The 12,579-nt window shown below is 37.8% G+C and overlaps 1 long non-coding RNA gene across 1 annotated transcript; it reads right to left on the reverse strand.

Annotated features, from left to right (window-relative positions):
* Window positions 1-10,685: 10,685 nt before the first annotated feature.
* Window positions 10,686-12,419, reverse strand: LOC140168907 (uncharacterized). Its single transcript, XR_011861279.1, has 3 exons — window positions 12,273-12,419; window positions 11,937-12,022; window positions 10,686-11,284 (listed from the first exon to the last, which is right to left on the reverse strand). It is a non-coding gene; the product is annotated as an uncharacterized lncRNA (long non-coding RNA).
* Window positions 12,420-12,579: the final 160 nt, after the last annotated feature.

Raw genomic sequence — 12,579 nt, forward strand, 5'->3', positions numbered from 1 at the left:
CCAGTCCAAAGCTGTGCCTTCCTGAAACATGTAAAATAAAAGAAAATGTAATAAAGGACATTAATTTCATGGATTGGGACTATTCAAGTGAAATAAAGCTGCCTTAAAATAGAAAATCCACCACCTTTTCATTGTATCAACCATAAATCAAAATTTGTTTGGTACTCGAAAGTGATGAAGTAGATGGAAGGTTTAAAATATAAATAACCAAATTTATGGATGTCTTATTTTAAACTGTCTATAATTGGTCAGATGGTATATAACCAAAAATGAAAACTCTTGCTGAAATTCTTGAAATATTAAAGCAAATATGACATATTTACATGTAATTTACATTGTAATCACCCATTGCATTGGCATTTCTACTTTTATGCGATTTTGCAAATATTTAAAATATCTTTATAATTATTATATTATTATTCCTGTGATAGCGGGCAATGCTATTTTCAAGGGGACACAAACTTTAGGAGACAAGAATTTACAGAAATGGTAAACAAGATAATTATAAGATTCGCGCTTGATTATTCAAAGTTCACGATAGCCAACACCTGTCGGGTGAGGATGAGAGGTTCTACATGGGGTTTTCCCCTTGGCATTTGAGGTTTCATGAACTACACATTCAATGAACTACATGTATTCTGAAATGTACAAAGAAATTGGCAAGTTAAATGCAACATTATTGATAGAAATTTACCTGTTGACTGACGTTCGTGCATTTTTTTTTTTTTACCTTTCCTGGAAAGAGGTAGGGCAGCACAAAAATCCCGAAGTCACATCTGATCTGTAAGTAAAATATAGATCAATATTATAAATGCACTGAAAAAGAAAACTGCCTATGGAAAAAAATTTCAAGTGATATTTTGCAATGGTTTCACTCTCCTACTACATATAACTGCAAAAAAAGTTACGTGGCAGGAGTCAACATCAGGATCAGGGACGTAGCAAGAGCTTTGGGGCATATGGACAAGGAGTAGTGTGAGGCCTTCTAAACATCTCCTTTATCAGCCCTATCCCTATCCACTTCATTTTCGCTTTTGCTCGGGGCCCATGGACTTTGTCCACCCTATCCACTTGCTGCTACGCCCCTGGTCCCCGGGCCTGGTCCACATCAGCGTATGTACTTCGAGGTTGCTCAGACTAGTACATAAGATATACGATCGCAAATATACAAGTACACAGCTAGCATGGTGAGCCGATGCCCATACTGATAAGCTTAACTAACTTAAAAACCTGTCTATATCCGGTTCAAATCATACAATAAGATTTCTAAATTGTGTAACAGGTATATGGACATAAAGTTATGAATAATAGTAATGAAATTAGTACCTTCAAATATTGGTTGTACTGCTGACAAACTCCATTCCACCAGCAGACACTGCACCTCCGCATCCCGGCTCCGCTTTTATACGCCATGATGACATGAATTTTAATACGTCGTCGAATTAAACTTACTCCGCGTGTTGAATTTACTACGCGATTTGAGTAAAATACAATGTGGCGATTAAAATATTTTACTTCTTTCCATTGACCATTTTTACTCTGGCAAAGAGTTGTGTCAAATATCGTCTTTTACTCGTTGATGAGTAAATAATTGGTCTATTTTTTAATCAACATACTTTAGTCGGTAGCACTTTACTCCTTATTTTTTGCTGTGTAGAAAAGCAGGTATTCGTCCTATCGAACCTTTTTCAGAATTTGGACTAGCGAATGATAAATTACATGTTCGAACTAGCGAACCTTCGGACTATAGCCCTCGGACTAGAGAGCTGATCCACAGTAGCGCTTGTTATTGTTATTGTGACTCATTTAACCAGCGATCCACCGACACTTACACTTAACAACCCCCCACCCTCGGCTTTTCCCACATCGAAATAGAGGGCCGAATTAAAGCCATATTATAACATTTTCACACAAAATAGATTAGCATTTATTTGCCATAAACTGTTAGTTTTACTGTCAGATATATCCCTATTTATTTTGAGCCGAACAACTACGGCAAAGCAAAGAAAATTGGAATTTACTACCAGCGCATATGTCGCTAATACGTACCACTCCTTCGGTCATGTTATGGTACGGCCCTTTGTTGTGTAGATCACCGTCCCGCACGCCGTGTACGTACTGTGTGTTATGAACATCGTGTATGCGTTCGACTAATAATTCCATCGTAATAATAAAACGCCGGTTCCATCGTTTTATTCAAAATCTCGGATTTTTGCAGGGTATATTGGTTTAATAAAGTACAATATAATCGTGTAAAAAATGAATTTTAAAAAATCAGTGAGGGCGTCCTCCTCAGCAAATGTTATAATATGGCTTTAACTGTACATTTCTGGCGTGATACAGAAATAATATGGTATACTCGATTAAAATAGAGGGCGAACCTGCAAGAGATTGATGTCTGAACCCAGGGTCAGAATAAGTGGCAAATTTAACAAACTCAACTGTAAATATAAATATGTGACACGCCGTTAGGGGGTTGCGTGTGATGTAATCGGTTGGATATTTTTACTCGATTTTTCATCACCGGAATTCCCGGCCTTCACTCGATGTAATTGCAGAATACGGGCCATCTTACTTTTTTTTTTAACTTTTATCCACCACTGTTGCCTTTCATAGCGTCGTGGGAAATGTAATCTTATTTCCTGAGCGAGTACGGGGCACCACTGTTATCTATTTATTCATTCTAATAGAGGTTAACCGTGTTCTATAAGCTGCATATCCTATCAACGACTGCTATACCTTGTTTACAACTTTCAAAAGAAGTACATGCATGTGCAACCATGACTGTTTCAAAATAGCCCGCCAAGAGTTATGCAGGTGACTCCGAGGTCATGAATTGATTTGTTTTGAATAAGGAATACTACGGGAATCGGCGCCTTTTGTTAGAAGTCACACATGAGTGAAGTGGATAACCTCTATACAGACCCTAACCCTAACCCCGGCAAACAATAATGATCCTAATCTAAAGCCAAGAATTATCCGCGTTGTGGAAATTCCGCGAAAATCCAATTGAACATGTTAAAAAGAAATAAAAAAAATACTAAATGAAATGGGTCTTCAAAATTCATCAAAATAAAGTAAAACGCCTGGGTTGAAGTTTTACACGGGTCAGCGGAGCGAAGTTACTGACTTTATCGCGGATTTTTTACTGTCAGAAATGTGCTAAAATTACAAAGCGGAGAAAAGCGGAATTTAGCATTTGTAAAGCAGAAAATTCTTGGCTTTATCCTAATCCTAAACCCTAATCCTAAACTCTAGCCCTAATTTGAGAGCGATGTCCGGTATTCTGCAACCACGCAAACATTACATAGAAAGAAAATATGTCTGCATTCAATATTTAGGTGTACAAATTAGCAGACACCCTCGTCGTGGGTGCGAAGATTCAAATGTTATGCCCTTGGTCAAGGCGCTTAACTCGCTGGTCTCACCCCCCTATGAAGTTGTAATGGGAATCTGTAAGGTATAGGGTTACAAAAAACACCGACAACTGGTACACAGTCCGTTTCAAAACTATTTTAACACAGATAATTATTTATTGATTCTAAAGTAGAGAAATTCAACAGAAAATATACAACCTTGTTATTTAAATTATTTTCAAAAAGAAATTCACATTAGGGCTGTGCAATAATTATGAGCCTCCCCCCTTGGACTGCCAAAATATCTTTGCCCCCCCCTTGCACATGCCAAATTATTTTGGTCCCAATTTACGAACTTTAAATGGTCAAGATACATGTTGAGAGTGCAGGGAGCAGGGAAATTTGCATATTTAAGAACTTCTGTACTGTTTTCCTAAGTCTTTAGAGCGTTTTTTTTCAAAGGCGCCCCATGAATGTGTGTCAAAAATCCCTTGTTCCCCTCCCCCTCTTCGGCTTGCCAAAAAGTTGCTTCCTTAAGCCCTTCGGCTCGCCAAACATTTCTTGCCCCCACCCCCCATATTTTATCCTCCCACCAGGGCTCATAATTATTGCACAGCCCCTTAATACTTTCCCTAACCTGCAGAGAAATAGTATTTGTTAAGTCGATTACTCCACATGCTGCAATAATTATTTAGAAAATAAAATCGTGTCAACAGCGCAACGTCTTCAGCGCATTTTATTACTCTGAAGATTTGTGTGTTGCTAGTGATGTTGCTCAGGAACCTCCAATGACGTCACAGATGTAGGTGACGTTAAAGATGTTGTGGCGCCCCTTGGTTACGTAGAAGTATAATTATTTTGCTTTCTATTTACGTTTACCGCTACGTACGAATATACATCATTGTAATAATCTTTTACTTTAAAATAGTTTTTTTTAAATAATCATTTCGTTAACTAAGTTAATGAATTGTTTGTCTGTTTAGCTTGTTCAATAGTTAGATAATTATCTATTACTTAAATCGTCGCCAGAGTGCTCGCCAGAGTGCTACACTATCGTAAGTGACATTTTTGGCCAAAATGAGATTTTGACGAATTATGGAAGGCCATATAAAAACGCACATTTTAAACCAGGTTTTAAGTTTCAAGATTGCTTAAGTATTTTTTAATCAACAAAATAAAATATCGTAAGTGCAATGCAATTTTAATTAATGCATGCAAGACTATCGTATGTGCCACTTACGATAGTCTTGCACGCTAATTTTGTTTTTCATTTGCTGCAAGACCATCGTATGTGCCACATACGCTACTTTATTGGGCCTAAACAACAAAATCACGGAATGCTACACCATCGTAAGTGCAAAACAGTCTCTAACACATCACTGGCTGTGACGCTGACAGCTGTATGCGTTGTCATCATGCTGGTTAAGTTAATAGCTCCCATGACTGGTAATAGAGACGATAAATCCGGTGTTTTTAGTTTTAGATTCAGTAATAAATCTTGAGAGATAACATTACGGCAAAAGGTGTCTTGCTATTGTAAATATTATGTGCCAAAATAAATTAACACTTGTTAAGAAACATAAAATGACAAAATATTGGATATTTGAGCCGATATTACGCATATCCTAATTTAGCAATGAATGCTACACTATCGTATGTGGCACATACGATAGTGTTGCACTCTACACCTATTTCTATTTGAGTGCAACACTATCGTATGTGGCACATACGATAGTGTTGCACTCTACACTCATTTCAATTTGAGTGTAACACTATCGTATGTGGCACTTACGACATCTAAATCAGTAAATAATTCATCGATTTATTAACTTTAACACCATTTATATAGTTTATATTATTAAAATCAAATTGCTTTACATTCCCATGTCATTTTATGGCTAAATGGAAACAGATGGCTACGCTAAACACAAAAATGCTCCTCCTGTAAAACTGTCCAAACTGCACTTACGATAGTGTAGCACTCTGCCAACGAAATATAAGTAGTTAGTTTATATAGCTGTTATTTTATTCTTTGTTCAACCTATAGTGGAAAGACTCTTGTGCAAAACATCGTGGATTGATATTAAATGGCGTTCACGCAGTTGGGCACAATGTGGCTAAGATGCCTTAACCTTAGCATATCGCAGTCTAAACCCAGATAAGGCATATACCCCAGATAATGCGCCGTAACCCCAGATAAGCGACGTAGACCCCAGATAAAGCAGTATAAACCCCAAATAAGGCGCCTTAACCCTAAATAAGGAACATAAACCCCAGAAAAGGCATCTAAACTCCGCATAAGGTGCCTTAACTCTAGATAAGGATTGTTAACCCCAGATAAGGGTCGTAAACCTGAGATAAGGCATTACTTCTCTTATCTTAGGTTTATGTTCCTTGTTTAGGGTTAAGGCGCCTTATTTGGGGTTGGGACTGGTTTATCTGAGCTGTACGTCCCTTATCTGGGGTTACGGCGCCTTATCTTGGGTTTTGACTGCCATATCTGAGTTTACGTCTCTTATCTGGGGTTAAGGCGCCTTATCTTGGGTTTAGATGTCTTATCTGAGGTTTACGACCCTTATCTGTGGTTAACGACCCTTATCTAGAGTTAACGCATCTTATGTGGGGTTTAGATGCCTTATCTTAGGTTTATGTTCCTCATTTAGGGTTAAGGCGCCTTATTTGGGGTTTGGACTGCTTTATCGGCGGTCTACGTCCCTTATCTGGTGTTACGGCCCATTATCTGGGGTTTAGACGCCTTATCTGGGTTTAGACTGCGCTATGCTAAGGTTAAGGCATCTTAGTCACAGGTAAGGAACGTAAACCCAGGATAAGGCCGTCTAAACCACAGGTAAGGCGCCTTATCCCTAGATAAGGGATGTAAACCCAAGATAAGGCAGTTTAAATCCCATATAAGGGACATGAACCCCAGATAAGGCGGAAATGACACACTTATGCTTCTGCTCTCATTCAAAAATCACATTTACGCTCAAATGGGGCCATCTTGGATTTCTGGGCAAAAATTATGTTATAACGTCAAATTAATGTAAGATTCGGATTTCTTGGGGTCGACTTACCGGAAAAAGTGTCTTTGTACACGATTTTAGGTGATCTGGTTCAAAACTTATTTTTTTCAAGATGGCGCCGGCGGCCACCATCTTGGATTTCTGAGTAAATATGAGTTCGTAATGTCAAAGTAATGTCAAATTTGAAATCCTTGTGGTCGACTTATCCAAACAAGTGTCTTTGTACACGATTTTAGGTCCTCTTGTTCAAAACTAAATTTTTCAAGATGGTGCCGACCACCATCTTGGATTTCTGGGTGAAAATGATGCCGTAATGTCCATCTAATGTCAGAATCGGAATCCTTGTACTCGACATATCCGAAAAAGTGTCTTTGTGCATGATTATAGGTGCTCTGGTTCAAAACTTAAATTTTCAAAATGGTGGCGGCGGCCATTTTGGATTTTGGCCTCTAGCGAAAAATGCCGGGATTTTCGCGAGGGATATGGTGGCTTTTTTTTCTAAATGGTCCATAGAAGTCGAATCAATCGTCAAACCTTACTAGCCAGAGAGTGATCACCAAATTGAACTTTTTGACCTAACTATAAGGATTTATTTTTAAATCCTTGTAATTTTGAGTATATCTATATCACCATTTTACAACATTACTATTAACACAACTAATCTACTACCATCACTGTACACAATAACTACTACTGTCCTGAACCCAGTCAGGGTGCAGGTAACAAGCCAGGTGATGCCACCCTACTCTTTTCGATAACGGCTGCATCTTTGTACGTGCCATACAAAACGATTCTCTTATAAATGCATCTACGCACAGTTTCCACCTCGATACACCTAGATATTTCCATACACAGCGAGTCTAGCCTCTACGCAGTCTGTGGTTATACTACACGGTTGAGAGCATAGCATTATAAGATCTGTGTGAGATCTAGTGGAAAAAAGGCATTTGTAATTGTGATCATGTCCTCAACTGTTCCCTTCATCCAATCAGAATTTTTTTTACATCGAACGTAAGCTAACATTTCCTCCCAGTCTTTTTCTCATTAGTCAATAAATCTGTTGAAAACGACCTATCCCAGAACAATTTTTAACTAAAATATAGATTTTAAAAGTCAACACATCAACCTCATTGTCTATATACTAGCCTCTTTTTAATCATGTTAATGAGCAATGGCCAATTCTTTTTAAATTGCAAATCTTGTGCAAAAAGGTACTTTTTTCGCCTGTTTTGTCATACGGGTGTAAATTCAATGAACTATCACTTTGCTAAAGAGCGCTGACACACGGAATCGTCATTTTACGTGACCCTTCGAACCACGAGATGCCGGATAACCACTGTGTAGCATACCCGCACATTCTACATAGTGAATGAGAGCGAAAAGAAATTATCACAATTATATTGACTGAAAGAGAATATGATGATGAAATTTCCGACCCATTGAACTATTTAGAGTGACCAACACTTATCGTGTGGTTTCGAACCACGGACCCCTCGCTCAACTGTCCCTAATGGATCAACGCCTTAGCCCACTAGGCCACCCCACCCCTATAACCATCACGTTTTTTAAAAAAAATGTTTATATATAACCCGATATTTAAACCTTTCCTGTAAAACGTGTTTGCTGGGTTGTAGACCTATGAAAAATATACATGTGATTATTAATATTACAATCATAACGAATTCTCTGAGAATTCGTCACTTTAAAACGAAAGAAATTCTCTTCACTACCATGATAGCTGTATCAAAATTAAAAATATACATTTTAAAAAGTATGAGGTCTATGGTCTGAATTCTCTAGTTGTTAACTTAATCAATATATTGTCCTCCTACAGCTGAAAAATCACTGGCGTATGACCATTACTAAGGATTTGGTGGCTACTTTAGTGAACCGAGTACAAAAAGCAGTTGCGCGAAGTCAATTGGGTTTCAATGCCTGGTACTTGCTATTGTTATGTAACCAAGAGAAACATCCAGGTGTGCAGATCATTTGTCCTCATTGTTAGGGTGCCAATCGTGTGCATGTGTGAGTTACATAACACGGGACTTTTGGTAAATCTGGGCAATCTCCTTACATATGCTAGGATTTACTTGACAAGGAGAATAGCAACATTAAAATGGATACTCCACAGTACACGCCAGAGTAAAGGTCCTCCCTTGTTGCAGAGTACCATCGCACTCAAAGTCCATCAACCAGAGAATTTTGACCAAAGACCTCGTACTTTTTAGTCTAGCAACATTTTTCAAACTGTATACTTTATTTTGATACTCCCTGTAAGAATCGTGTTTGGGGGTTCCCAAACCTACAGACTCCTTCTCCGTGAAACATTGCTACGCTTCTCTGGTCTACTTTTATACTACCGTATTTCTATATTTTTGAATTTTAGACCGTCTGAAATGTCAATTTGACCGGTATAAGTCATTTTATGAAAAAGAAAATAACCATTTAAAGTAAAAACAAAACAAAATATCGATGAAACACTACGATCACGAAAAAAACATTTGCTATATTTTGCCTTTCTTTTGGGGAATCTCTGCTTCAGCCCTCTTTACAACATAACTCAAGAACCACAGGATTCCAGCCAATGCGTTAACGCTCTTTCTGTTGCGTTGGAAAACCGCGCTACCTCTTAATAGTAATCGCTCGTCGCTTAGCGATATAGTATAAATTGGAGGATTACATTCATCTATACTCACAATTTGATCACAAGACATAATCTTACATGTGCAATTAGGCACAAGATCTTTTTGGTCCTATAGCGCTATCGGTGCCCGAAGCGGTACCGATGGCACTTTTTATCGTACCCTGACCATTACAGTGCATTCGTATTTTATTTAAATGAAAAACAATAACGCTATGCAACTGTTAATTATTATGCTTGATACAATTTATTACATCTCTGGGGAGTGATGTTAAGTGTCATCGGTACTTAACCGGGCACCGATAGTTCTATAGGACCACATTCGACGTGTCGCCTTATTACCATTACCAATGTATCTTAGATTTTGCTAATGTATACTATACAAAATATTAAATGCCTGAACGTGCAATGGTAAAAAATATCGCACGATGTCAAGGCCCGTAGCCATGGGGTGCGGTGTGGGCGACACACCCCAATAAACCTGCAAAAGGTCTGTTTTGTCTGTAACAAATATCAAATTTGTCACAAATTTTGATAAACAGGCCTATAACCCAGATCATGAACTTTGTTTAACAAAATAGGGATCCAAAGATCAATTGCAGAGATAAAGGTCTAATTTTGACCAGAATGAAAATTTCCGTTGAAAAAGTCTGCATTTGGAAAATCCGCAGGCAGGCAATAATATGTGATCATAAATCAGTCGGAATTCGGATATTGATTTTCAGATATTGACGAATCCATTTTCACGCATTCCTACACCTCAATGGCAACCATAGCTGGGAACCCCCTTAGGTCTATCCCACCTAAAATGTGAAATGATGTGGCCTTGGCGGGGATATTAAACTGCATTCCATCACCCGTGTTACACGTAGACAAAAGAAAGATGAAAGTGTACTACACAATACAATTCAAAATCGATTTTTACGCAGATTTAATCCATCCAATTGTGCAGAAACAACACCAGTTTGGTGCAGACGGGTCCCAGTAATGGCTGACTGAATTCTGACCATCACTTGGCTCGATGGATTCGTCTATAAGGCAATCATTTCTTTTGTTAATTGTTTTGGAAACATTTCAAGTGTTCATATCTTTGGAACTAAATGTTCTATTTCAAAATGTAGCTTACAAATGATTGATGCAATCATATAGAAAACTGTAAATTAAATATGACAGACTTCAAGGCTGAATTTGCTAGACCACACCATATATGCGACCCGCTCTGACAAAACCAGGAACAAGTCGCATATTTGACATTTCAAGATTTGAATAAAAGCTTTAAAATGATACCAGATTTATAAGTAGCATCAATACTCTTCACGATATGGATAAGTTTGTAAATGATACCTTGATATTTGCCAAATTGCTATTCTGAGTAATGGCCAACTAGTTTTCTGCCTTACATAGGATTAAACAGGTGTTATTTATTGATTAAGGATGTGAAAGTTCAGTTTACTTAGTCCCACAGTCAACGCCGGCGTGTCCAGGATCTGTTCCTGCGGGGCTCAGAGGGCCTTTCAGAGTTATGCGGGGGGCTTAATGGCTAAAATCGCAAAAAACGGCGGAATACTTAAGCCCCCAAAGCCCCCCCGGACACGCCACTGGTCAAATACCATGAAATTTAAATTCCAAAATTTGATATTTTTATGGGAATGTCATATTTAAAGACCTATAACTCAAAAACATGTATGGCGATTTGATCCTGGTTTAGTTAGAGCTGGTCACATTTTATGTAACGAAGCATGCCCAAGCCTAGACAAAACAGCCTGGTTCAGTATAATTTTTTTAACCAATCACATGACCAGAATCTATTTTTGATTTATATAAAACAAATATTGACTGCAATATATATTCGGGACATTTAAAATTATACTCGCGGTGATCACCTTGGGACTATAATTTTAATCATGCCCCCTCATAGCAGTCAATATATTTTTATGCCTTAAATCAATGAAATAGTTATTATAATACTAACTATGTTTCCAAAAGACAATAGGAATTCAACAAACCGTGTCCAAATGGGTGATGTTTTACACATGTAGTCCATCATTGGGCAACGGAGTCTTTTCCTTGCATCAAAATTAAGGGTTGGTGTTGATGGCCCTTTGGGCTTCTTTTTTGCAGACAAATGACGCTGACGTATAGCATACGTAGTCATGCCAGCCATGCCACTCATCAGCAAGATCAGGCGATGCAATGCTAACAATCCCACAATTCTCATTGTCGAGATTATTTGGCTCCCTTAAAGCCCAATTTTCGTAGTTAACCTTTAAAAAATCACAAATCTATCGTAAATGTAATGCACTTTTCAGGCGGTATAGGACACGCGACACGTGACGTACGAGGCTGACGAAGGTACAATGCTGACAGCCCGATTTAAAATAGACAGTTAGCAATTTTAATCTCAACAAATGTGTTTGAATGTCATGAAAATGTTTTATACTCTTTATAAAACCCGACATTTAAACGTTTTCCGGCAACATTTTCTGACCTTTTGCGAATGATGTCGAAAACGTTTTGTGTTTGGTGGGAAGTAGCCTTTGACAGTTAGACAGACAAACAGGCATGCAGCTATAAAAGCGGAACCAGTAGGTAGTTGGAGGAGGAAATAAATAATAAAGGAAAGATTAAATGTGATTGGTGTGGAGAGACATGTAATGAAGAGGATGAAAAGCAGCGAAACAACGTGATAACAAAAATGGCAAGTGATATGCTCCCAGCAAACACAAAACTATTTCGACATCTTTCGTAAAACATTCGTAAAAGGTTGTCAGAAAGCGCTTAAATGTCGGATTTTATAAAGAGTATATAAAGGACATAAAACGTTTTCATAACAGTAAAAAAATGATGTTTTTGATAACCTACTGCAAATATAACGTTTTTAAAACGTTCTTGTGTTTGTTTGGCTGTTGTCCATACCTCGCTATTGTCCGTCCATAGAAACGTACCCTCCTTAGATATATCAGTTAATCCTATCCAATACGGAGAGACAATGTTGTCCAGGTCTGAAAAATAAGTATGTAAGTAAGTAAGTAAGTAAGTAAGTAAGTAAGTAAGTAAGTAAGTAAGTAAGTAAGTAAGTGAATATATAAATATAACAAATTTAATAAATAAATAATAAAGAAAGCGCAGTGATTTATAGTGCGCTACGCACAGGCACAAAGCCTAGACGTTGATCCATAAGCCTCAGCACACTTTACAGTACATAATTGTACCAAAATTACCAATATATTCAATTACAAATTCTTATTTTACCTTCAATGAACTTCTGCTCGCCTTGGCTATGGATACTCGCCAAATGACCACCTTGAATTTGACATTCATTTTCCGCTACATCAAAGGATCTGCTCACAGGAGTGGCTTGGTAACAATAATATCCAAATAGCTCCCAATCACTCTCACAAGTAGCTTGTTATAAAATAGTAAAAATTATTTTTCGTACCCGTTTAATTGAAAATCAATTTAATTCTAAATGGGGATTTAAGGGAATATTACCTCAGTGTATAACTAGACTAGACCCAAATACCGTACAAACTCGCTAGTTAACATATGTGCTTAAAAC

This window comes from Amphiura filiformis, chromosome 14 (genome assembly GCF_039555335.1).
Source record: "Amphiura filiformis chromosome 14, Afil_fr2py, whole genome shotgun sequence".
NCBI lineage: Eukaryota > Metazoa > Echinodermata > Ophiuroidea > Amphilepidida > Amphiuridae > Amphiura > Amphiura filiformis.